The sequence below is a fragment of the Protopterus annectens genome, chromosome 1.part0 (genome assembly GCF_019279795.1).
Source record: "Protopterus annectens isolate FY-2018-M chromosome 1.part0, PAN1.0, whole genome shotgun sequence".
Lineage (NCBI taxonomy): Eukaryota > Metazoa > Chordata > Ceratodontiformes > Protopteridae > Protopterus > Protopterus annectens.
The window spans coordinates 1,875,176,954-1,875,203,320 of NC_056725.1; the positions used below are offsets into that span (position 1 = coordinate 1,875,176,954).

The 26,367-nt window shown below is 45.9% G+C and overlaps 1 protein-coding gene across 1 annotated transcript in view; it reads right to left on the minus strand.

Moving 5' to 3' along the window:
- The window catches only part of NIPBL (NIPBL cohesin loading factor), a 4,951,262-nt gene that overhangs the window by 4,468,606 nt on the left and 456,289 nt on the right, over positions 1-26,367 (minus strand). The gene's annotated exons all lie outside the window — the stretch shown is intronic.

The window sequence follows — 26,367 nt, forward strand, 5'->3', positions numbered from 1 at the left end:
TGTGTGTCCGGAACCCTGTAGTACCTATCGGGCTTAGCAGGGGCCGGAGGAAGAGAATCAGGAGCAGTACAAGCATCACTAAAAGCATCATCCACAACAGTAAGTACTGGAGGAATGGCTAAAGGCCTATGCTGTGGCAAATGCAAAAAGGTTGTAAGCCTTTTCCTAGAGTCTGAAAAATCCTGGCCCTGCCACTGAAATTGTTCCCTCATAGCATGCAAGGTTTCCCCAAAAGAAAATTCCTCAGGCGGAGAGGCAGAAGGAATGGACTCTTCTGCATCAGAGTCCTCATAAGGAGAAAAGGGGCCCTCTGGAGGGTTTGAATTATCTGATTCATCAGAGGAACCATCTGAAGAAACTGGCTCAGGGGGCTCTACTCTAGTCCTCTTCTCTGGAGGTGGGTAAGAGGCCCTGTCTGGATGTGGTTGGGATACCCGGATCAAAGAAATGAGATCCTCTGCTAGACTAAGCATTTGTGAACTAGAGCTAGGCCTGTGAGAGGGGGTCTTAGCAGGCACAGATTTGGTAGTTTTTGCTGCTTTAGCCCTGGCAAAGGCCTTAATAGACATGGATGCAGGAGGCCTAGCAGCTCCACGTGCAGGGGTAGAAATATCCAAAGGGATAGTATCAGATAAATCCTGTGAACCTGCAAGAGCAGGTGGGATTTCAGTAGCAGATTCGGCCAGGCTGGATGAGGCCTCGGTAAGTGGCAAGCTTTCGGCCGAAGGAAGAACCGTGGACTCGGTTTCAGCCGAAACAGAGACACTCGCGGTTGGCTTAACCGTGGTTTCGGCCGAAACCGCGGACCGCAAGTGTCTGTCCTTTTCCTTGAGCTTTTTAGAAATTTGCGTAGTCGGAGTATCCGACGGCATAATGTAAACAAAATCGGAGCCGAAAAACTCTTCAGCAAATTCCGACCGACGTCTAAGCGTCCGTCGGTTGAAAGAAGCACAGGCCAGACAAGCTGCTACGTCGTGGTCTGGGCCTAAGCAAGGTAAGCAGTAAGAGTGGAAATCTTTATGAGGTATTTGTTTCCCACAAGTTAAACAGTTATTCACTTTTTCTGACATCGGCTGAGGCAAGAAAGAGTCCCCAATGGGGTACTTAGCTTTTTAGAAGTCTTCGGTACTTGTAGTAGTAATCTCTGGTTCTGACCGACCGGCACTTGCGAACAGCTTCTGCTTCGGGCGCCACGCGGCAAGAAAGACCGAGGAAAATGGCGTCGGCTGATGCCTTTATACCCGAAGAACTGCAGCTATGACGTCAGGTGAAGTGCGACACCAGCCGAGGCCAGACCCAGACTTTGGAATCCGGCCGACCGAAGGGCTGCCTGACGACAGGACAACCCATTTGTAAGGACTGCAGATGCATCCTTGAAGGACATCTGTGGCAGTACTTCTCTGGTTGTTAGGCTGCCACTGACGTCCCCTGTAGGCACCTCTGGATTGCCCTCTGCCTCTTGGGCGCCTATTTCTGCCTCTCTGTGCTCTGGAGGTGTCTGGAAAGGACCAATTCTTCTAAGGCCAATTTCTACTAAACCTCGGAGGCTGGACCTGTAAGAAATCCTTCACTGTTTGGACAGATTTTGCTTTTTCTTCCACCTTCTTTAACAATTGTTGTGCAGGTGTGCCAAACAAACTGTGTTTCTCCATAGGAGCATCTAGGAGCTTTGACTTTACATGGTCTGGTAAGGATTGCTCTTTTAACCATGCATGCCTTCTGATCACTGTACCAGTCATAGCTGATCTAAAGGAAGCCTCCAGTGCATCATAGCCGCATTTTAAGGAATGATTACTGACCTGCTGAATGTTATGTACCAAATCCTGAAGGGACTTACGGTCTAAAGGTTCAGGAGAGGACAGTTTTTTATTTAGCTGATCTAACAAAAATTCCTGATACTGAATCATGTGGAATTGACAGTTTAAGGCCCTAGCCGAAAGAGTAGCAGAAGTATAAACTTTTTTACCCCATCTCTCTAGTGCTCTAGATTCTCTTTCAGAGGGGAGGGGTTTTTTGGCAGAGGCTGCTGCTACAGCTTTGGGGCCCTGTGAAATAGTTTCAGGATCTGCAATAGGAGCCTTATACAAGTGATAATGTGTGTCCAGGACCCTGTAGTATCTGTCGGGCTTAGCAGGGGCCGGGGGAAGAGAGTCAGGGGCAGTACAAGCATCATTAAATGCATCATCCACAACTGTTAGTACTGGAGGAATAGCTAAAGGCCTATGCTGTGGTAAATGTAAAAAGGTCCTTAGCCTTTTCCGAGAATCTGAAAAATCCTGGCCCTGCCATTGGAATTGTTCTCTCATAGCATGCAATCTTTCCCCAAAAGAAAATTCCTCAGGAGGAGAGGCAGAAGGAATGGAGTCTTCTGCATCAGAGTCCTCATATGGAGAATAAGGGCCTTCTGGAGGGTTTGAGTTTTCTGAATCATCCGAGGAGTAATCAGTTGAAACTGGCTCAGGGGGCTCTGCTCTAGGCCTCTTCTCTGGAGGGGGATGAGAGGCCCTGTTAGGGTGAGGTTGGGATCCCCTGATCAAAGAAATGAGAAACTCTGCCAGGCTGAGCATTTGGGAACTAGAACTAGGCCTGTGTGAGGGGGTTTTAGCAGGCAAGGCCTTAGAATATTTAGCTGCTTTAGCCCTAGCGAAAGCCTTGATAGACATGGATGCAGGGGGCCTAGCAGCTCCACGTGCAGGAGTAGAAATGTCTAAGGGGATAGTATCTGATAAATCCTTAGAAAGTACAGTTTTGTACCTACCATAAATGTAGATGTCCGAACTGGATAGCATCTGCAGTCATAACAGCTGGGTTGTCCTGTCGTCAGGCAGCCCTTCAGTCGGCCGGATTCCAAAGTCCGGGTCCGGCTTCGGCTGATGTCGCACTTCACCCGACGTCATCTCTGTTGGTCTTCGGGTATAAAGGCATCAGCCGACGCCATTTTCCTCAGTGTTTCTTGCCCCAGACGCCAGAAGCCCTCTTGAAGGCTGAAAATTTGGATAGATGCCAATGTTTCCAAAAGGATAGAGGTAAACACAAAAATAAGCATGTATGTACATATATACAAACAAATACACCATAAATGACTCCCCCCCCATCAGCTAGCTATTAGGAGGGTAAACACCCTAGGAGTACCTCAGAGGGGAAGGAGGGAGGGTAATCCTGACTGCAGATGCTATCCAGTTCGGACATCTACATTTATGGTAGGTACAAAACTGTACTATGTCCTTCATGGATGCATCTGCTGTCATAACAGCTGGGTAGAATACCATAGCCAACTAGGGGAGGAGGATAAAAGTAGATTATGGTGTGTTTAGGATCCCTTGCAGTACAGCAGTGGCAAACCCTGCTCGGGATCTGGAATATAGAGGCAAATTATAATGCTTGGCAAATGTATGCACGGAGGTCCAAGTAGCCGCCTCAATAATGTCTTTGGTAGCCACTCCTCGTAAGAAGGCTGTGGTAGTGGCTGTTGCCCTTGTAGAATGAGGCCTTATGTTCTGTGGAATTGGTTTTCCATGGAAGGAGTAACAGAATCGTATGCAATTTCCTATCCATTTGGAGATTGTCTGCTTGGAGATAGCTTTTCCTTCCCTTCCTGTTGCATAGGCCACAAAAGTTGGTCAGTCTTTCTGCTGCTTTTGGTTCTGTCCAGGTAGTAGCGTAGCTGTCTATGCACATCCAAGGTGTGCAGAATTCTTCCCCTCTGTTTTGTGGGTTGGGAAAGAAGGTAGGTAAGTGGATTGCCTGGTTTAAAGACACTCTGGATACCACCTTAGGCATAAAGGTTGGATTAGTCCTCATGGACACCCTATCTTGGTGGAAGATTAGGAAGGGTTGCACTGCCATTAAGGCCTGTAGTTCTGAAACCCTCCTTGCTGAAGTGATTGCCAGTAGGAAAGCAGTTTTCCATGACAGGTGTTGTAGGTCTGCTGTTGCTGCTGGTTCAAAGGGTGAGAGTGTCAACTTTTCTAGTACGAAATTTAAGTCCCAAGCTGGTAATGGTGGTTTCCTTGGAGGCTTTACATTCTTGATTCCCCTGAGGAACTGCCTGAGCAACGGGTGTGAGAAGACAGGTGGATCAAAGTTGTATTCTGCTGAAATAGCTGATGCATGTATCTTGATGGAGGAGTAGGACAGGCCTGAATGGAGAAGTTCGGCCAGATACTCCAGAATGTTAGGCATATCTATGTTTGACACATCTTTTCCTCTTTCAGAACTCCAAATGACAAACCTTTTCCATTTTCCAGCGTAGTTCCTTCTTGTTGAAGGTCTGCGTGCTTCAAGAATAATGTCTTTAACTCTTTGGGACAGTTCTTGATTAGCTGCTGCTATGTGAAGTTCCATGCAGTCAGTTGTAACGTTTTTAGGTTTGGATGTATGGTGCTGTAGTTGTTCTGAGTTAGCATCAAAGGCATCAGGGGTATTGGCCACATATTGTTCCGAGACAGGCTCCTCAGTAGTGGGTACCAGTGTTGTCTTGGCCAGTTTGGAGCTATCAGGATTATCCTTGGATGTTCTTCCTTGATTTTTAGTAGTACTTTGTGTATCAAGGGAAGAGGTGGGAATGCATATGCTGTTAGGCCTTTCCAGCTGAAGGAGAGCGAATCCACTTTCCATGCTAGTGGGTGGAATGTCCTTGTGCAGAATTTTTTGAGTTGGTGATTGTGAGGTGATGCGAATAGATCTATCTGAGGCATTCCCCATTTCTTTGAAATGGTCCTGAAGATGTCCGGGTGCAGGTGCCATTCGTGGGCATCTGATGTGGTTCTGCTTAATATGTCTGCTAGAGTGTTTTCTTTTCCTGGTACAAATATTGCCTGTAGCTGGATGTTGTAGCTGAGTGCCAGGGTCCACAGGTCCAAAGTCATTCTGCATAGGGGGTATGAATGAGTGCCTCCCTGTTTGTTGATGTACCACATGACTGTGGTGTTGTCTGTCCTTATCAGCTGGCCCTCTTTGAGAAATGGTCTGAACTTTTGGATTGCCAGTTTTACAGCCAGCATTTCTTTTAGGTTGATGTGCAGGTGAAGTTGATCCTGAGCCCACAATCCTTGTACGCATTTGTCCAGCATATGGGCCCCCCATCCTCGGTCTGAAGCGTCTGTTGTAATGCTCTGGCTTGCTTGACATCTGCGAAAGGGAAGGCCTGGGTTGGACTGGCATGCCTGAGCCCACCATAGGAACTCCTGTTTTAAGCATGGAATTGGTGGGATTTCTGTCTCTAGGCTGTGTCTGTGTTGGGACCATAAATTCCTTAGGTACCACTGTAGTTTTCTCATATGTAGTCTGGCAAATGGGACCAGGATTATGCATGATGCCATGAAGCCCAAGGCCTGCAGTACCTTTCTTGCTGTTAACTTGTTCCGCTTTGTTAGTGCCAAAAAGTAAAGAGGAGTTCTTTTGTTTTTCTGTAGTTAGGAATGCCATTTGTCTTACTGTGTCCAATTCCGCTCCCAAGAATGTCCTTGTTTGGGATGGTATCAGCCTTGACTTTTGTAAATTGACTGTGTATCCCAGTGCTTGTAGCAAGTAAATGACCCTTTGTAAATCTGTTGTCAACTTGCTTTTGTTGTCCCCTTGTAGCAGGCAGTCGCCCAGGTATGGGTAAATTTGAATTCCCTGTAGTCTGCAATGGCGATTACTGATGCCAGGCATTTTGTGAATACTCTGGCAGTAGATAAGCCAAAAGGCAATGCTGAGAATTGATAGTGCTCTGATCCTGCAAGAAATCTGAGGTATCTTCTGCAGATTGGTCGAATGGGGACGTGCAGGTATGCCTCCTTGAGATCTAGAGTTACCAGCCAACACTCCTTGCCCAGCATGGGAAGAAGTTGCTGTAGGGTCAGCATTTTGAATTTTGGGACAATGATGTATGTATTTAAGGTGGACAGGTCGAGAATTGGTCTCCAACTGTTTTCCTTTCTTGGAACTAGGAATAGTCTGGAGTAGAACCCCTTTCCTTGCTCTGCTGTTGGCACTTTTTCCACAGCTCTCATGTTTGCTAACTCCATTATCTGTTGTAAAGCCTCTGTTTTTTGATTTGGAGGTAGATTTGGCATTCCTCTTTTGACTGGTATAGTGTGGAAGTGGAATCGGTAACCTTGATCTATAATTTGTAAAATCCACTTGTCTTTTATGTGGTGCCAGTTCTTTGAAAATAAGGTTAACCTTCCGCCTAGTGGAGCTGCTATTTGTTCCCTGGTAGGCGGATTTAGGATTAAGTCACTGTGGCTGTGTTGATGTAGTGGCAGTGGCTGTGTCTGTGCCTCTGTTGTTACCTTGCCACTGTCGTCCTCTGTAGGCACCTCCTCTGGGATGGTTTCTGCCTCTGGAACGTCTATTCCTGCCCCTTTGAAATCTTGTGGAGTCAGGAAAGGACCAATTTTTGGCAGGCCAGTTCCTGCTAAACCTTGGGAGTTGAACCTGCAGGAAATCTTTAACAGTTTGAACTGATTTTGCCTTTTCTTCCATTTTCTTCATAACCTGCTGGGCAGGAGCACCAAACAAACTTGTCTTATCCATAGGAGCATCTAACAACTTAGCTTTAACATGATCCGGTAGAGCTTGCTCCTTGAGCCATGCATGCCTTCTTATCACTGTGCCAGTCATGGCTGATCTAAATGAAGCCTCCAGTGCATCATAGCCACATTTTAAGGAATGGTTACTAACCTGTTGTATGTTATTTACCATTTCTAATACATATTTCTTGTCAAGAGATTCATCAGTGGTTAGTTTTTTAGTTAACTGATCAAGCATAAACTCTTGGTATTGTATCATGTGAAACTGACAGTTTAAAGCTCTAGCTGAGAGAGTAGCTGAAGTGTAAACCTTTTTACCCCATCTGTCTAATGACCTTGCTTCCCTTTCAGAAGGAGTAGGGTTTTAGCTATGGTCGCTGCTACTGCCTTGGGACCCTGGGATATAGTTTCGGGGTCTGCAAGTGGGGCCTTGTAAAGGTGGTGATGAGTATCTGGCACCCTGTAAAATCTGTCTGGTTTGGCAGGGGCTGGGGGTAATGAATCTGGAGCAGAGCAGACATCATTAAAAGCATCATCTACCACTGAGAGAACAGGAGGTATAGCTAAGGGCCTGTGCTGTGGAAGGTGCAGAAAGGTTCTAAGTCTTTTTCTGGAATCTGAAAATTCTTGTTGCTGCCATTGGAACTGCTCTCGCATGGCATGTAAGGTCTCCCCAAAGGAGAATTCTTCTGGAGGGGAAGCAGCTGGAATGGATTCTTCAGCATCAGAATCTTCAAAATTGGAGAAAGGGGCCTCTGGCTGGTCAGTAATGTCTGATTCATCAGCAGAATCATCAGAGGACACTGGCTCAGGGGCTCTGCCCTAGGCCTCTTATCTGGGGGCTGAGAGGCCCTGTCTGGGTGAGATTGTGATCCTCTAATTAAAGAAATTAAATCTTCTGCCAAAGTAAGCATTTGAGAACTAGAAGAGGGCCTGGTTGAGGGTGGTTTAACAGGCACTGATTTGGTAGTCTTGGCTGCTTTAGCCCTGGCGAAGGCCTTAATGGACATGGCTGCTGGAGGCCTAGCAGCACCACGTGCTGGGGTAGAGACATCTAAGGGAATGGTGTCTGATAAGTCAGTGGGAACCACCGCAGTGGATAAAATTCCCGAGGCCGTTTCAAGAGCTGTAGCAGGGGCCTCAGCTGTAGAAAGAGATTCGGCTGTACCTAGATCAGTTTTCTCGGTTTCGCCGAAACCGAGACACTCGCGGTTTGCTTAAGCGTGGTTTCGGCCGAAACCGCGGACCGCGAGTGTCGGTCTTTATCTTTGCGTTTTTTGGCAGAAAGTGTAGTCGGAGGTTCCGACGACATAATGTAAGCAAAGTCAGAACCGAAAAACTGTTCTGCAAACTCCGACCGACGCCTAAGCGTTCGTCGGTTGAAAGAAGCACAGGCCGAACAGGCTGCTACGTCGTGGGCTGGGCCTAAACAAGGCAGACAGTAAGAATGGAAATCTTTATGAGGTATTTGTTTCCCACAGGTTAAACAATTATTAACTTTTCTGACATCGGCTGAGGCAAGAAAGGGTCCCCAACGGGGTACTTAGCTTTAGAAGTCTTCGAAGTAGTATTCGGTAGAAGTAATCTCTGGATCCGACCGACCGGCACTTGCGAACAGCTTCTGCTTGGCACGCGGCAAGAAAGACTGAGGAAAATGGCGTCGGCTGATGCCTTTATACCCGAAGACCAACAGAGATGACGTCGGGTGAAGTGCGACATCAGCCGAAGCCGGACCCGGACTTTGGAATCCGGCCGACTGAAGGGCTGCCTGACGACAGGACAACCCAGCTGTTATGACTGCAGATGCATCCATGAAGGACATCCTGCAACAGCAGGTGGAATTTCAGTAGCAGATTCAGCCATGCAAGTTGAGGCTTCGGAAGTAGGAGGCATGCTTTCGGCCTAAGGAAGAACCGAGTACTCGGTTTCAGCCGAAACCGAGACACTCGCGGTTGGCTTAACCGCGGTTTCGGCCGAAACCGCGGACCGCGAGTCGGTCCTTTTCCTTACGCTTTTTAGCTAATTGTGAAGTTGGAGTCTCCAACGGCATGTTGTAAGCAAAAGCAGGGCCGAAAAACTCCTCAGCAAACTCCGACCGATGTCTAAGTGTCCGGCGGTTGAAGGAAGCACAGGCTAGACAAGCTGCTACGTCGTGGTCTGGGCCTAAGCAAGGAAGGCAGTAAGAGTGGAAATCCTTATGAGGTATTTGTTTCCCACAAGTTAAACAGTTATTTACTTTTTCTGACATCGGCTGAGGCAAGAAAGAGTCCCCCAACGGGGTACTTAGCTTTTTAGAAGTCTTCGGTAGTAGTAATCTCTGGTTCTGACCGACCGGCACTTGCGAACAGCTTCTGCTTCGGGCACCGCGCGGCAAGAAAGACTGAGGAAAATGGCGTCGGCTGATGTCTTTATACCCAATTGACTGCAGCTATGACGTCGGGTGAAGTGCGACATCAGCAGAGGCCAGACCCAGACTTTGGAATCCGGCCGACCGAAGGGCTGCCTGAGGCAGGACAACCCATATGTTAGGACTGCAGATGCATCCTTGAAGGACATCTGTACTATGTTCATTGTGTTACCCTCCTGTCGTCATCACACTTTGGTAGAATCCCAAAGCTAAGGATGGGAGGTGGAGTCAAACCGGGTTAGAGGAGGCTAGGAGGCCCTGCAAAACTGCAGTGGCAATGCCAGCTCTAGTCTTAGAGTAAAGTGGTAAGTGGTAATGTTTGGTGAAGGTGTGTACTGAACTCCAAGTTGCAGCTTCCAGAATATCCTTTGTTGGCAACCCCCTGAGGAAGGCTGTAGATGTAGCTGCTGCCCTGGTAGAGTGGGGCCTTATGCTAGCAGGAACTGGTTTTCCATGGTGGGTGTAGCAAAAACGTATGCAATGTCCTATCCATTTGGAAATTGTCTGTTTTGAGATGTCCTTTCCTTGTGATGCTGTAGCATAGGATACAAAAAGCTGGTCAGATTTTCTGAAAACCTTAGTTTTATCCAAGTAGTAACGTAGCTGCCTGTGAATGTTCAAGGAATGCAGGAGTCCTTCTCCTTTGTTCTGTGGATTTGGAAAGAAGGTGGGTAAAATGGATGGTTTGATTTAGAGCCACACTGGATACCACCTTAGGTATAAAGAAGGGGTTAGTTCGTAGAGAAACTCTGATGAAAAATGAGGAAAGGCTCTACTACCATTAGTGCCTGAAGCTCTGAAACTCTTCTAGCTGAAGTAATTGCTAGCAGCAGAGCAGTCTTCCATGATATAAACTTTAAGTCAGCTGAGAAAGCTGGCACAAATGAGGTAGCGTAAGTTTGTTTTTACAGAACAAAGTTGAGGTCCCAAGTAGGTGTTTGTGCTCTCCTGGGAGGCCTAATGTTTTTGGCCCCTCTGAAAAACTGCCTTAGGAGTGGATGTGAAAATAAGGGAGGATCCGTGTTGTAGTGAGCAGAAATAGCAGAGGCGTGGATTTTAACAGATGAAAAAAAAAGCCCTTTGTGTAACATCTCAGTTAAATAATGCAGAATCTGAGGTATGTCAGGCTGAAGGGTATTTTGGCCTTTAGCTTGGTTCCAGGCGCAAAACCTTTTCTATTTGTCTGAGTAGGCTTTCCTGGTGCTGGGCCTCCTGGCCTCCAGAATAACATCCATAACAGCTTGTGAGAGAGGAGCTGACTGGTTGCTTAGTTGATTTGCCATGCAGCCAAGTTTAAGGTTTTGAGCTGGCTGTGTAGAATCTGATTGGCTTGCTGTGTGAGCAGATGGGTAATTTGTGGTAGAATCCATGGTGGGCCCTGGGCCATATTCCTTAACAGTGGGTACCAGTGCTGGCATGGCCAGTCTGGGGCAATGAGCATCATTCGGTGTCTCTCCATCCTGACTTTCAGCAGCACCTTTGTGAGAAGGGGTAATGGAGGAAAGGCATATACTGTCAGCATTTTCCAACTGAATGAGAGTGCGTCCACTTTCCAAGATTGATGGTGAAATGTCCTTGTGCAAAATTTTGTTAGCTGATAGTTTTGAGGGCTGGCAAACAGGTCTATGTCTGGGAGCCCCCATTTTTGAGTTATCATTGCAAATACTTGTGGATCCAGTTTCCACTCGTGGGGATCCATGATGTTGCTGCTTAGGTCGTCTGCTAATGCGTTCTTTTTTCCTGGCAGGAATTGAGCTTGTAATTGAACTTGGTAAGCCAGTGCTGTGTTGCACAAGGTCATTGCTTGCCTGCATAGAGGGTAGGAGTGTGTACCCCCTTGTTTATGTACCACATTACTGTGGTGTTGTCTGTCCTTATGATAAGCTGTCCTGGATGTAAGAGGTCCTTGAAGGCTGTCAGAGCATTTTGTACAGCTAGCATTTCTTTTTGATTGATGTGCAGATTCCTTTGATCTGCAGTTCATATGTCTTGAACGCCCCATCCTGCCATGTGTGCCCCCTAGGCATAGTCCAATGCATCTGTTGTCATAGTTTGCCCGGCTGGGGGTAGGGTGAAAGGATGACCCTTGAGGTGACATGCCTGTGACCACCACAGAAACTCCCGTTGAAGGCAGGGAATGAGAGGTATTATTGTTTCCAAGCTGTGGCTGTGTTGAGTCCATACGCTTTTTAGGTACCATTGTAATTTCCTCATATGCAGTTTTGCAAATGGTATTAGTATGCAAGATGCCATGAAGCCAGAGGCCTGCAGAATTTTTCTTGCAGGGAGTTGGGTCTTTGTTGCCATTGTTCTGAAGTATTGAGTTAATTGTAGTTGTTGTCTGGCGTCAGATAAGCCATCTGGGCCGTTGTATTCAAGCTGGCACCCAGGAATGTCATATTTTGAGAGGGCACTAGTTTTGATTTCTTTTCGTTTACTGTGTACCCTAGGCAACTTAGAAGATGTTTTACAAAAGCCAGGTGTTGTAAGAGAATGTCCTTGCTTTCTGTTCGGATGAGGCAGTCATCCAGGTATGGGTATATTTGAATTCCTCTTTGTCTGCAGTATGCAATTACTGGTGCCAGGCATTTTGTGAAGAACCTGGGCGCAGTAGATAAGCCAAAGGGCAGTGCAGAGAATTGGTAATGGGTTGAACCTGCAATGAAACGGAGGTATCTTCTGCAATTTTGTCTGATAGGGACATGCAGGTATGCCTCCTTGAGGTCCAAAGTTACTAGCCAAGCTTTCTTGCCCAACATGGGAAGAAGCTGCTGTAGTGTTAGCATCTTGAATTTGGGTACTTGCAAGAAGGTGTTTAAAATTGAAAGGTCCAGAATGTGTCTCCAAGCATTGTCCTTTCTGGGGACTAGAAAGAGCCTTGAGTAAAATCCTTGGCCTTGCTCCTGTGTGGGTACCAGTTGAATGGCTCTCATGTCCATGAGAGCTGTAATTTGTTTTTGTGCCTCTGCCCATTGATTTTGTGGCAGGTTTGGCATTCCTTTTATCCTTGGCAAGGTGTGGAAATGGAATCTGTATCCTTGTGAGATAATGTCTGGGACCCATTTGTCCTTTGTGACGATGCGCCAGTTGTCTGCAAAAAGTGCTAATTTTCCTCCCAAGGGAGCTGCCAAGAGAGTTTTGCTTGGCAGTTTGAGGTTTAAGTCATTGTGTTCGCCTTCTAGTAGCTTGGGACCTGTCTTCTCATCCCTTCTGTGTTGCAGTGCCCCATTGGTGAGGTTTGTAAGGGATTTGTGTGCTTGTCCTCTGCCCCTTGGGCGCCTGTATTTACCCCTCTGTGGTCTGTCAGAAGCTGGAAAGGACTAATTTTTTGTTGGCCAATTTCTGCTGAAGCGTGGGAGCTGTACCTGCAAGAAATCTTTGACAGTCTGCATAGATTTTGCCTTATCCTCCATTTTCTTTAAAACCTCCGCTGCTTTAACCCCAAATAAGACATCCTGCTGTAAGAGTGCATCTAGTAACTTTGCTTTAACATGATCAGGCAGAGATTGTTCCTTTAACCAAGCATGCCTACGTATAACAGACCCAGTAACAGCTGCTCTAGAGAAAGCTTCCAAGGCATCAAAACCACATTGTAAAGTATGTTTGCCCACCTGTTCAGCTGCATGCAACAGATCCTGCATTTCCTTGAATTCAGACTGTTGAGGGTGCGTGCCCATCTTTTGTTTTACTTGAGACATTAGGAATTGATGGTATTTAAGCATGTGAAATTGACAATTTAGTGCTCTCATAGCTAGAGTAGCTGAGGTGTAAACCTTCTTCCCCACCTATCTAGTGCTCTGGAGTCCCTTTCAGAGGGTACAGGATTTTTAGCCATAGAAGCCTTAGCCCCTTTGGGACCCTGGGAGATTGTCTCTGGATCGGCAACAGGGCTTTTGCATAGGAATTTCTGTGAGTCAGGCACTCTATAGTATCTATCTGGTTTCGCTGGAGCAGGAGGCAGAGAATCTAGATTTAGACTAGATTCTAAGAAAACATCATCCGCAACGTCTAAAACTGGAGGGATAGCAAGTGGTATGTGCTGGGGGAGTAAAAGAAACTCTCGGAGCCTTTACTTTGAGTCGGAGTAGTCCTGACCTTCCCAGTGGAAATGTTCCCTCATGGTATGTAAGGTTTCCCCCAAAGGAATAATCTTCAGGGGGAGAATATGAGGGAATGGAGTCTTCAGCATCAGAATCTTCATAAGGGGGAAAGGAGTAATCCTGTTCCTCAGAGGAGCCTGAGGAAATGGACACTTGATCAGAGGAAGCATAATCCTCCTCTTGTCTAGGCCTTTTGTCGGGGGGGGGGGGGGGGGGTTGGGAACCCCTGATCAAAGAAATCAAATCTTCAACCATTTTAAGCATATGTTTTCTTAGGCATAGGGCGTTGACCTGGGGACTGAAGAGTAGTCTTTTTTGGTTTTAAAGGAGTCTTAAGCTTAGCATAAGATTTTATGGTGAGAGTAGTCGGTCTGAAGACACCTTCAGAAACCGAAGGTGTTTCTACAGCACCGGCTTCTCCTTCTGCAATGTTGTCGGTAGGGCCTAAAGAAAATGGCTGCGTCGGCCTAGAACTCTCTGCTTGAGAATCCGAAGCGGTCTGGGGTTGCAATTCTGCAGTCGCCAGGGGCTGCGTAGGCGCCTCACTGAAAACCGGAGAACCGGCGACCAGCCCAGCCGAGGCCTTGGAGTCTGGCTTGGATCTAGGCTGCCTGTCTTTATCTCTGTGTTTTTATGCACGCCAGTAGTCGGTTGCTCCAATGGCATAGTGTAATTAAATTTCCTACCGAAGTAGTGTCGTGCGAAATCAAAGCGTCGCTTTATACTTCGCTTATTGAACCTAGCACAAAACCGACAACCAGTGACGTCGTGGTCTGGGCCTAGGCAAGGTATACAATAAGAATGAAAGTCCTTATGAGGTATTTGCTTCCCACAAGAAATACAATTGTTAACTTTTTCTGACATCGGACTGAGGCAAGAAAAGGTTCCCCAATGGGGTACTTAGCTTTGAAGACTTCGGACTGAAATTCCATTCGAAAATCTCAGGTGTCGGCCGACCAGCACTTGCGAACTGCTTCTGCTTCGGGCACCGCGCGGCAAGAAAGACTGAAGAAAATGGCGTTGGATGCCTCTTATATACCCCTGGCGCACTGACGTCAGGGAAGAAGCGACAACAACAGACGCCGGACCAAGAATTTGGAATTCAGGCCGACTGCGGGGCTGCCTGACGACAGGATAACCCAAGTTTGATGACTGCAGCAGGGTAACACGAACATGTATGTAAAAAAGTCCGACACTCACTAAGCTAGAGAGTTCTTAATCCACATCTGTTTGCAATGACAGCAAATGAGCTCAGAGTATTTTAGATTGGTGCGGCATTGTGGGTAAGGGGAGGAACTCGAGAGTTTTAGGATCTTACACTCTGGAAGCAGTAGCAGAGTTGGATCAGAGTCTGGGATTTGAACCCATCAGTTTGGGAATGAATGAAAATGACATCAGATCCATGAAGTTAATATGAGACCTTGAATGTCTGGGTGAGGCATCCTGGATGGGTGAGAAAGCAGATGCAGAGCAGGGACCAGCACTCAAGGTGAATGATCAGATGAGATCAAAAGAAATGATACCACACCTGTCAGGGCCAGAAGGGTGAAATAAGGATCACTGTCACCTACACCAGTGTTTTCTGCAGAAACTTCAGGATGAGAGGGGAGAGCATAAGAGACTAGTTCGTCAAGTGAGGGTCAGAGTATCTCCCAGAGACTCCCCCCTCTTAAGGGATCAGGACAAGTACTTGCTGCACTGTGTGCTAAAGGCAGATACAAGGTAGTCGCAGCACAGTAGTTCCCCAGCAGCTGAAATTCCTATCCTTCCCTGCCGGGTTGACTAAAGACATAGGACAGATCTGCTCAGCCTATCTGCTAGCACACTGAATTTCCCTGGTATGTGCATTACTATCAGAAAGTGACACAAAGATATTGTCCACTGCAAAACCATCAAGGCTTGTCAACACAAGCAGTAAGATCATGTCCCCCAGTTTAACTGTACCAGACTACTGACTGTCTGAATCAAAATAATGCCTGTTGGAAGAAAATCCTAGAAGACCTGCAACACTAGGAGAGCTGACCTCATTATCCAGGATACTGATGTGAAGACTGCCCTCTAATGGAGACCACATGCCATGGATCATTTTTCTCACAAAATGCACCCCTCTCCCGGCTAGGAAGAGTCACTGGTTACTTTACCCTGGGGAGAAGGTAGAACAAAATAGTTGATCCTAAGAAACTAATTGTGGATTCTAGTTACCACAGAATATGAGTTTGGCATGTTTTTGAGAGAGACGGACTTTAAAACTCATGGGCAAATGTCTGATTGATCACTGTCTTGACAAGGTCTATTGATTCCTCTTGCCAGATACCACATGAGGGTACTTCCAAAGGGATAGCGGCCGTCTTGAGCTGAGAAGATGCAAAGTACAGTTGTGTACACTTATCATAAATGTAGATGTTAGAGTGTATTAACTGTTGCAGTAATTACATTTGGGTAATCCTGCTGGCAGATTGCCCTCAGTCGGCCTGAATTACTAAGTCTTGGGTCCTGCGTCGGCTGCTATCGCCCCTTCCCTAATATCAGGTCGTCAGGTGTATAAAAGAAGCAGCAGACACCATTTTCTTCAGTTTTTCTTGCCCCAGATGTCAGGTGCCCCCTAAAACCTGGACTGCAAAAGTGAATACACTTGAACATCTACATTTATGGTAAGTGTACACAACTGTACTATGTTCTTTGTGTTTCACTGTTGCAATCATTACATTTGGGTAGTCCCAAAGCTACAGCTGGGAGGCTGGAGCTAAACAGCATTAAGAGCGGCCCTGTAGAACTGTAGTGGCAAAGCCTGCCGTGGATTTAGAGTAGAGTGGCAGATGATGGTGCTTTGTAAAGGTGTGCACTGAACCCCAAGTAGCAGCCTCTAAAATGTCTTTGGTTGGTACTCCCATGAGAAAGGCTGCTGAAGTGGCTGCAGCTCTGGTTGAATGTGGCCTAAAGCCCTTAGGCACTGGCTTGCCATGGTGTAAATAGCAGAAACGAATGCAATGGCCTATCCACTTTGAAATAATCTGCTTGGAGATAGCCTTTCCTAGTGATCCTGCAGCATATGCCACTAGTAATTGCTCGGTCTTCCTGAAAACTTTGGTTCTGTTAAAGTAGAATCTAAGCTGTCTTTGTATGTTCAGAGAATGCAGAAATCTCTCCCCCTTGTTTTGTGGATTTGGATAAAAAGTTGGCAGATGAATAGTTTGGTTAAGAGCCACACTGGACACCACTTTAGGCATAAATGTTAGGTTTGTCCTCAGAGACCCTGTCTGGATAAAAATGATGAAAGGTTCCACAGTCATGAGTGCCTGTAGCTCAAACTAGTCTAGCAGAAGTTATTGCTAGGAGCAGAGCTGTTTTCCAAGATAAAAACTTTATAGTGGCAGTAGCAGCTGGCTCAAAAGGAGGCAGGGTGAGTTTTTCCAAGACATAGTTGAGGTCCCATGCAGGTATTGGTGATCTCCTTGGAGGCCTTAAATTTTTGGCTCCTCTGAGGTACTGCTTTAATAAAGGATGAGAAGAGATTGGTGGCTCTATATTGTAATGAGCCGAAATGGCAGAGGCATGAATTTTAATTGATGAGAAAGATAGGCCTTTGTCCAGCATCTCAGTTAGGTATTGCAAAATCTGAGGAATATTTAGTGCAGCTGTATCAGTTCCTTGTGCCTGGTTCCAAGCACAGAATCTCTTCCATTTCCCAGCATAAGATTTTCTAGTACCAGGCCTTCTGGCTTCCAAAATAACATCCATCACAGCTTTACTGAGAGGTGTGTTTTGTATGACTACATTATCCGCCATGCTGCCAGGTTTAATGTACTGAGTTGGCTGTGCAGCATCTGATTGTTTTGCTGGGACAGTAGAGGAGGTATATGAGGTAAGGTCCAAGCTGGGCATTGAGACAAGTTCCTTAGGATTCGATACCAGTACTGGTGGGGCCAGTCTGGGGCAATCAGTATCATCTTTGGCTTCTCCTGTCTGACCTTTAGGAGCACCTTGGGGAGGAGAGGCAGTGGAGGAAAGGCATATACTGATAGGGCGTCCACTTTCAATGCTCGTCTGTGATAAGTCCTTGTGCAGAATCTTTTTAGTTGGTAGTTGTGAGGGGAGGCAAATAGATCCATGTCCAGGCATCCCCATTTCCTTGTTATCATGCTGAAGACTTGTGGATCCAGCTGCCATTTGGGATCCATGAGATTTCTGCTTAGTTCATCTGCCAGAGTGTTTCCCTTTCCTGGCAGGAATTGTGCCTGCAGATGTACTTGGTAAGTCAATGCAGTGACCCAGAAAGTCATGGTTAGTCTGCAAAGGGGGTAAGAATGTGTGCCCCCCTGCTTATTTATATACCACATGACTGTGGTGTTGTCTGTCTTTACCAGTAGTTGTCCCGGATGAAGTAGGTCCTTGAAGGCTGTCAAGGCATTTTGAACAGCTAGCATCTCTTTTTGATTGATATGTAGATGCATTTGGTTTGAGGCCCATGTGCCCTAAATGCATCTTCCTGCCATGTGGGCCCCCCAGGCATAATCTGATGCATCCGTTGTTAGTGTCTGCCTGGCTGGGGGTAATGTGAATGGCTGTTTGTTCTGGTGACAAGCCTTCGCCCACCATCGAAACTCCTGCTGCAGGCAGGGAATGAGAGTAATCATTGTTTTCAAGCTGTGGCAATGTTGAGTCCAAACAATTTTTAGGTACCACTGAAGTTTCCTCATATGTAGTCTTGCATATGGAATTAGTAGGATGCAGGATGCCATGAAGCCCAAAGCCTGCAGAATTTTTCTTGCAGATAACTGGGCCTTTGTTGCCAACATTTTGAAATAGGTAGTCAGCTGCCTTTGCTTGTCTGGCATGAGATAAGCCATTTGGGCAGTTGTATTTAAGCTTGCACCCAGGAATATGATCTCCAGAGAGGGTACTAGTTTTGATTTCTTTTCGTTGACTGTGTACCCTAGGCATGTTAGAAGTCTTTTCACAAATGCCAGATGCTGTAGAAGAATGTCCTTGTTCTCTGCTTGAATTAGACAGTCGTCCAAGTAAGGATATATCTGTATTCCTCTTTGTCTGCAGAAAGCCATTACTGGTGCCAGGCACTTTGTAAAGACAGTGGGTGCAGTAGATAAGCCAAAGGGCAGTGCAGAGAATTGGTAATACATTGAGCCAGCCTCGAATCTGATGCATCTTCTGCATGACTGTCCGATTGGGACATGCAGGTATGCCTCTTTTAGGTCTAAAGTCACAAGCCAAGCATTCTTGCCCAGCATGGGAAGAAGCTGTTGCAAAGTCAACATTTTGAATTTTGGTATATCCAGGAATGTGTTCAGAATAGATAGGTCCAGTATTGGTCTCCAGGCCTTGTCCTTTCTGGGTACCAAGAACAGTAGAGTAAAATCCTTGTCCCTGCTCTTGCTCTGGTACTTGTTGAATGGCCCCCATGTTCATGAGGGATGAGACTTGCTTTTGCGCCTCTGCCGATTGATTTTTTGGCAGATCTGGCCAGCCATTTGCAGGTTATGGAAATGGAACTTGTAGCCTTGTGACACTATTTAGAACCCACTTGTCCTGGGTTATAATGTGCCAATTTTGAGAAAAAAGTGCTAATTTTCCCCCCAAGGGTGCTGCCAGGAGATAAGTGCTTGGTGCAGGCAGGGGGAAGTCATTAGGACTGTTTCCTGTATGGTTGTGATTTGCTTCTCTAACTTTGGAGGTAGAAGCACCCCGAATGCCTTCACCTGTATGAACCTTGCACCTGGGATCTGCCCCTTTAATGTCCGTCTGACACAGGAAAGGACCAATTCTTTGTAGGCCAGTGCCTACTAAACCTAGGTGGCTGTACTTGTAAAAAATCTTTGACAGTTTGCATAGATTTAGCTTTGTCCTCCATTTTCTTTAACACCTCTCCTGCCTTAACACCAAACTAAGTATCATGCTGTAAAGGTGCATCTAATAATTTAACTTTGACATGATCAGGCAGATTTTGTTCCCTTAATCAAGCAAGCCTCCTAATTACAGACCACGTAACTGCGGCCCTGCAGGAGGCCTCCAAAGAATAAAAAACACATTGCAAAGTATGCTTTCCAACTTGTTCAGCTGCATGCAGTAAATCCTGCATTTCCTTGTTTTTTGCACATTCAGAGTTTAACAACATTTTCTGTTTAAGCAATGCCATGACATGTTGCTGATATTTGAGCATATGAAACTGACAGTTTAAGGCCCTTATAGCCAGGGTAGCAGATGTGTAAACCTTTTTTTCCCCATCTACCCAGTGCAAGAGAATCCCTGTCAAAGGGGGTAGGGTTTTTTGCAGCGGAAGCCTTAACTCCTTTGGGACCCTGTGAAATAGTTTCTGGGTCTGCAGCAGGGTTTTTAAAAAGGAATTTACGAGAGTCAAGAACCCTGTAATTTCTGTCAGGCTTAAGAGGAGCTGGAGGTAAGGAGTCAGGGGTCAGACTAGACTCCGAACACACATCTACAATGTCTAACACAGGTGGAATGGCTAGAGGCCTGTGTTGAGGAAGTAAAAGGAAATCCCTGAGCCTCTTTTTAGATTTTGAAAAATCTTGGCACTCTCAGTGGAAATGCTCCCTCATGGTATGCAAAGTTTCCCAAAAGAATAGTCCTCTGGAGGAGAAGCTGAAGGTATAGATTCTTCGCATCAGAATCCTCATAGGGGGAAAGAGAATGTTCCTGATCAGAAGAGGAATCAGAAGAAATAGAAACCTGATTTGAAGATTCATAGCCAGTCTCTTGCCTAGGACTCTTATCAGGAGGGGAATGGGAACCCCTGATCAAGGTAATCAAGTCTTCGGCCATTCTGAGCATCTGTTTTTTGGGCATTGAGGCCTGTCCACGTGGCTCTTGTTTGTTTCTTTGCTTTAGAAGGTGCTTTAGTCTTTACCTTTGAAGGTGAAGTCGGTTTAATGTAAAGATGTTTAGGTCTGAATACACCTTCAGAAGCAGGTGCCTGCTCAGCGGCTCTGGACCCATCTGAGGGAATAGTGTCCGAGGCTCCAATACCCAGAGTTTCTAGCGGCATAGCCGATTCCACGTGGGAGTCGGAAGTGGCCTGCGACTCTAAAGTAGCGCATGTCAGGGGCTGTGAAAGCACCTCCCTGAGAACCAGCGACTGGCCTAGGAGAAGCTTCGTAGTCGGTTTTGGACCTTGTTTGTTTATCTCTCTCCTTCTCTTTGCGTTTTTTGTGAACTCTGGTAGTCGGATGCCTATCCGACGACATTTCTGGATAATTAAACTGGCGTCCAAAATAGTTTAAAGCAAAATCATACAAACGCTTAACAGTGCATTGCTTAAATCTAGCACAAAACCGACAACCAGAAACATGATCAGGGCCTAGGCTAGGAATACAGTAAGAATGAAAGTCCTTATGAAGTATTTGCTTTCCACAAGAAATACAATTAACTTTTTCTGACATCAGTCTGGAGCAAGAAAAAAGTTTCCCCAATGGGGTACTTAACTTTATTTAAGACTTCGGATCTGAAACTCGAACACGAAAATCTCAGGAGTAGGCCAACCAGCACTTGCTAACTGCTTCTGCTTTGGGCACCGCGCGGCAAGAAAGACTGAAGAAAATGGCGTTGGCTGCTTCTTTTATACCCCCGACGACCTAACGTCAGGGAAGGGGCAACAGCAGCCGATGCAGGACTCAAGACTTTGGAATTCAGGCAGACTGAGGGCAACCTGCCAGCAGGATTACCCAAATGTAATGACTGCAACAGTGAAACACAAACAACATCAGCAGTCTTGCTGGTGGCTTTCAATAGGAAAGAACTGCCACTGCCCGATTGCGAAGTCTAGAAATCCTGGATGCTGTAAGCTTGGCTATCTAATTTCATGTCCAAATCAGCTCCAATGAATTCTAAAATATGGACAGGTTGAAGTTTGGGCTGCATTTACAGTAATACCTTATTTCGAGCAAAGATGTAGCAAGGAGTCTCAGGCTCTGATGAAAAGATTCCTGGAGGGGGCAGTTATGAGCCGGTCATCCAGGTATTGGGGGGGGGGGGTCAGAAATCCCACAGCCGGAGATGAGTTGCAGCCACTGCCATACACCTGGTAAACACCGGGTGCTGAAGTAAGACCAAATGGATGGGCTCTGAGCTAGAAATAACTGGCTCCCAAATGGAAGAGCAGAAACCTTCCCAAGTGTCTGGTCACCTTTATGTGGTAGTACGCATCCTAAAGGTAAACTGAGCACATCCCAACTGTCCTTCCTCTACAGTGGATGAATGGACTATACCATGACCACCTGAAATTTCGTTCATTTCACATACTTGTTCACGAGTGATCACAGGATCATAGGAGGTTACTAAGCTAATGGCCCTTGGGCCTGTACAAGCCTAGCCTACAGATCATCCCCAAAAAGGAAGCCTCGGTCAGCACCTGTCACCCATGTCAATGAAGGTACAGGTGGGACCCCTGGGACAAATCTGTGATTTCCCATCCATTCATCAAGGTTCCACCTGAGGAGTGTCAGTAACGTATTTGGTGTGTATGGGGAGTCTATTCCAAAAACGGGGCAGCCTCTGGAAGACAAACCTCTCTCTCCAACAGGTTTGTTGATGTCCAAAATTGGCCTGAGGTCCATGTTTTTCTTGAGCACCAAAAAACCTTGAGTAATCCCTAGATCCTTGGTCAGGTGGCATCTCCTGTATGACCAGATTGTCTAGCAGCTTATTTCCAGTGGTGTTGTCTTTTGCTGGGAGGGCAGAACATTGGGAAGTTTTCTTAAGTGAAAAGGAAAAGAAAGGGGTTTGAATAGCCTCTGATCATGACCTCTGCTATCGCATGAGGCTTTGATAAAACATTTTGAAGTGCTCTGCAAAGTCACACAGGCATGCCACCTAACAGTTATGACAGTGTCCACGTTCCTGAAGTGCCTTCTATTTCATTGGAAATGGGACTTAGACATACTCAAAAAGGGATCGAGAGGCAGCCAGCTGTGAGTTGACAGATTTCCTCTCCCCAGCAGATATGGACCTAGACAAAGATTTGGAGAGCTCCTTGGTCAAATCCCTCAGGAAGTGTGCCAAGTACTTCAACTCCCCAAGCACAAAGGTCACTCGAGCATGAACTCCCTTCCCAAGTTTGTCCAGAACCACAGATTTCCTGTTAGCAGGATGGACGTTGGAGCTTCCCCTCTGCAAGCTCCTTTCTGGCAGTCACCACCACCACAGAATCAATGGCAAGACCCTTGGCACAGTAAGAGCAATCTTTTGGGGAAAAAAGAAACTTCTCAGGTTTAAGTGAAATCAATTGGGCCTCAGACTCCTTCCAATCGCGCTTAGAGATTAGGGTCAATCTAGTGCACAGGATGGACCACCCAAGTTGTAGACTGGCCAGCCCAAAAAGCCTCGAGAAGTAAAGACTCCTGCTGAGATGGGGCCTCAGAGGACCATCCACCTCCTTCTATGTAGTTCCAAAACTTCACTGAATGAGACAACTTTGAAGGGGCATCTGGGAAACACCTCTGACTCAAACTCAGTACCTTCAGTTAACTCCTGAAGGGGACTGAACATGCCTCATTTTGCACAAATGCTGCTCACCTCTCCAGTGGGGTGCTATGGGAATAACTCAAGCTGACTAAAGTCCTCAAGGTGGACAGACACCAACCTTTTAAGGGCTGGCTGTCCTAATGGGACACGAGGTGCAAGATTGGGACCCAGGGGAATGAAAGCAGGAGGGGGAAGTCCACTCCACTCTCAAAAGCTTTGAAGGCAGAGGTTGAAACACGACCAGAGAACCCTCTGCAAGATGGTCCCATAGCCTCAACTGACTCTGCTCCAACCCTGGAGTCATCTCTTCCACTTGGAGCTCAGCAATCTAGTGCTAAAGCGCTAAGGGAAATGGATGGCTCTGAGAACCTCCGAGTCAACCCCTAAACCCCACCCCAGGTCTAATGCCGGTACCTCAGCTCCTAGATATGTCCAGGTCTGAGCCACTCTTCGATCAGATCAGAGATGCCCCCAGAGTTGACAAACGCCTGGTCTTTGGATATGATGTAAACATATCTCAGGGAACACTTGGATTCAACAGCCCAGAGTCCAAAGGACAGATCTAGGAAGGAGACATAACTGGATGAGGAGCTTCATTTTATCCTTGTTCACTTTGAACAAGCTCCTGGAAGGCCACACCAAATGAAGCGATAGGATGGATGAATGTCTAGATAAGTGATGGACAGGCCTTTCTTGGAGAAAGGGGAAACAGCCTGGGCAAAACCAGCTCTGGAGAGGAGCATCAGATCCAGTAAAGATCAGATCCAACTCCACCTTCAAAACCTAAGACACAAGCATCTTCAGAGCCAAAGGTTAGCAATCCAGTAACCACTTCTTAGAGTATTTTGAATTCCTTTCTCTAGGCTTGTCAAGATTCTTCTCAACTCTTGATTTATCAGCAGCCATTTTAGCAGGAGGAGAGAGAACAGATTATGCAGACTAGTAGGAAGGGGGAACTTCTTCCAGAGAGGCTGGGAGGGGCCCGAGCCCCTTGATGACCATTTTCTCTTCTCCACCACTGCCCTGTGACCAAAAGTAAGGGAATGTACAAACAGAGAAAGGTAAGATGAACATTACCAGATGATAAATCTTGCAAGAAAAAAAATAATCAACTAAAAAAAAGTGACCTAGCTTAAAATTAGCCTGAGTTTAGGGGCTCGCATCCATAGCAAACAAGTGGCAAAGGACATCTGAGTTAACACTCTACTTGTAGAGGGTTATGGGCGAGAGGAGGGGCCTGAGCTTGGAATCGAACATCTGAGGGTGGCCAAAGTGAGATCCCATTTAGATCAGACAAGCCATCTGTTAAAAAGGTGAATGAGCAATCAGATCACAGCAACCCTAAGTCTTCAGCAAACATAATGACCCACACCTGCTGCTGATGCTCCTCTTCCTCCTTCACTAAAAGGGTTGTTAAATCTCTTTGAAGAAAAAACAAGACAAAACATTGGCTTAAGGACTTTACTCATGCAAGGCAGCTAACAGGCAATGAGGTCAAAAGCAGGGGAAAGATAGTAGCATCCACTCCCTAAGGCTCATTCACAAGAAGGGGTACTGGACAGGATTAATTTCAAATACAACACAGTGTTTCAAACAAAATGAATGGCATATAAAATTACCGCTAGTGAGGGAGATCACATGTCAGGGCTACACACTAACTGGAAGATGCAGGCTTTAGTATAAGCCTAGCCTTGTGCCGCCCTCACCTTGCAACTGTCTAGATCATGCCTTGTCCCCACATAGAACTTCCTCCATAACCGCTGCCCTGTGCAAGCTGGGACAGGGGCTCTAGATTCTCACAGCAGTGCTTTCGAGTTACTGGTTGGAAATGCTGACATTTTCTACATTTCTCCATGTTAATTTCTGGATTCAGAAAGGTGTGCTTTTGTGGAGACTTCGCTTGATGTTCTTGCAAACACTTAAAAGTTCAGGTTTCTTGAGCAATAAATGTACTAACTTTCCAAATTTTCCAGTAACACTGGTTAGTGTAATACCGGACGTGCACCAGCAATAAACGGAAAAAACTGGAGAGCCTTTAACTGACCATACCTCCTAACACAGATACAAGGAAGCAAAAATTTACATGGTAATGGAGTTAAAGTCACAAGCAGGTCACTGGGGTTTGAAAATGGGCACAAAATAGGAAGAAATAGCCATCACCTGCTTAATACACCCAACTATTAGTGTCTATATTACCTTATCGTACGATGAAAACAGCAAATGCTATTTCATCATACCGATAATGTCTAAACCACAAAATATTGAACATACGGAACAGCGAATTTTTTTTCCCATAGAAAAAATTCACTGCTCTGCAAAAAAAAAAAAAAAAAAAAAAAAAACTTACCCAACACAAAGATAGGGGGGGCTGTGCCCCCCTCCCCCCTACTTAAATATACCAACTCCGAGTTGCACCATAGTGGAGGAAATGGCAAAGTCCCGAAAATGGGCCACCGAATGTTTTCCTTAGGAAAAAATTTGATGTTCCGTCTCTTTGCTATTTTGCCATTTCGACAGTATCGGATCGACTAAACAGCTTTCGCTATTTAGTACATTCGATATGCTAATATAGATCCAACTATTACACTAACTTCCAGGGGCATATTCCTCAACAGAGGTTACTGCTGGACTCTGACACAAGAATTCTCAACACTGGCTTCAGTTACTCAAATAGAAGCTAAACAACTTTGTGATAATGCTAGTAAAAAAAGTGTGTTCAACTGCTCTGTGCAAATAAACATAGCTACTAAATCTGAAGTAAAATCTTTGCATGTAACAGAAAATAAGATTAATTACTTTAACACTCGAAACAGGAAGCCTGGCTAAATGTACATTCATCTGGGACAGAAAATGAGAACAAGGATAGCTGGCCGAATGATAGTGGCAATGATACTAAACGAGCTTTAGCAGTTTGTCAACTTCCAAAGACTGCTTTGACAATATGACACAGGAGCTAAAACGGCCTCTAAACAGAGTAAAACAAAGGCAATGGACAGAAAATAAAAAGGAATTTATATGGGAGGAATTCTGGCCTGCACACCAAGTCACAAGGGGCTACTACTGCTTTGGGGAGGATTTTAAGCAAATTATGCAACGGTAAGTGGTATCTTCAGGGAAATCGCTAGAAAGTATTGTTTCAAATTGGTGGCAGAGGTCTGCAGCAAAATTTCAGCATTAGGAGTAATAGAAAAAAATTGGTGGTATAAAAGTAAAATGTAAACAAGTGGAATAAATTTTGAGGGCTAACAAAAAACACTTGCGGTAATCAGACAAGCAAATAAACGCAAAGATTTTGCGCACCAGCTGAACTTTGTGCTGTCATCTGAGAAAACAAATGTAGCCATACAATACATGAGCTTACAACTGTTAAGTTTCATTATGCAAGTCCCATCGTTTCCACTTGCAAAATGATGAGTCAAATTGTTAAGTCAGATTAATGCTCTCCAGGTCACCTGCTGAAAAATCATGCCTGCACTTAAGTGGGTCTTAGCACACTAAACAGAAAGAAAAAAATGCAAACTAGGACTACCCAACTATTTGTTTGCAGAGCGAGTTCTACAAACAGACTGTCTGTGCAAGACTAAGAAGCACTTGTACTGAGGATTTTCTACTTCCCCATGAGTAACCCTGGAATTAGAATATGTAAGAGGGAGAGGGGACACACAAGAGGGCTTACTCCCCCCTTGCAAAAACACTTTTAGGGAGTATACCAGAGTTTTAGACAGGCTGTGCACACAGTCACAACTGAGGAACTACTTCCCGACTGATCATGTCTCACTCATTGAGGAAGCTACCTACACACACACAAACACACACACGTGTGTGTGTGTACACGAATGTGTACACACAT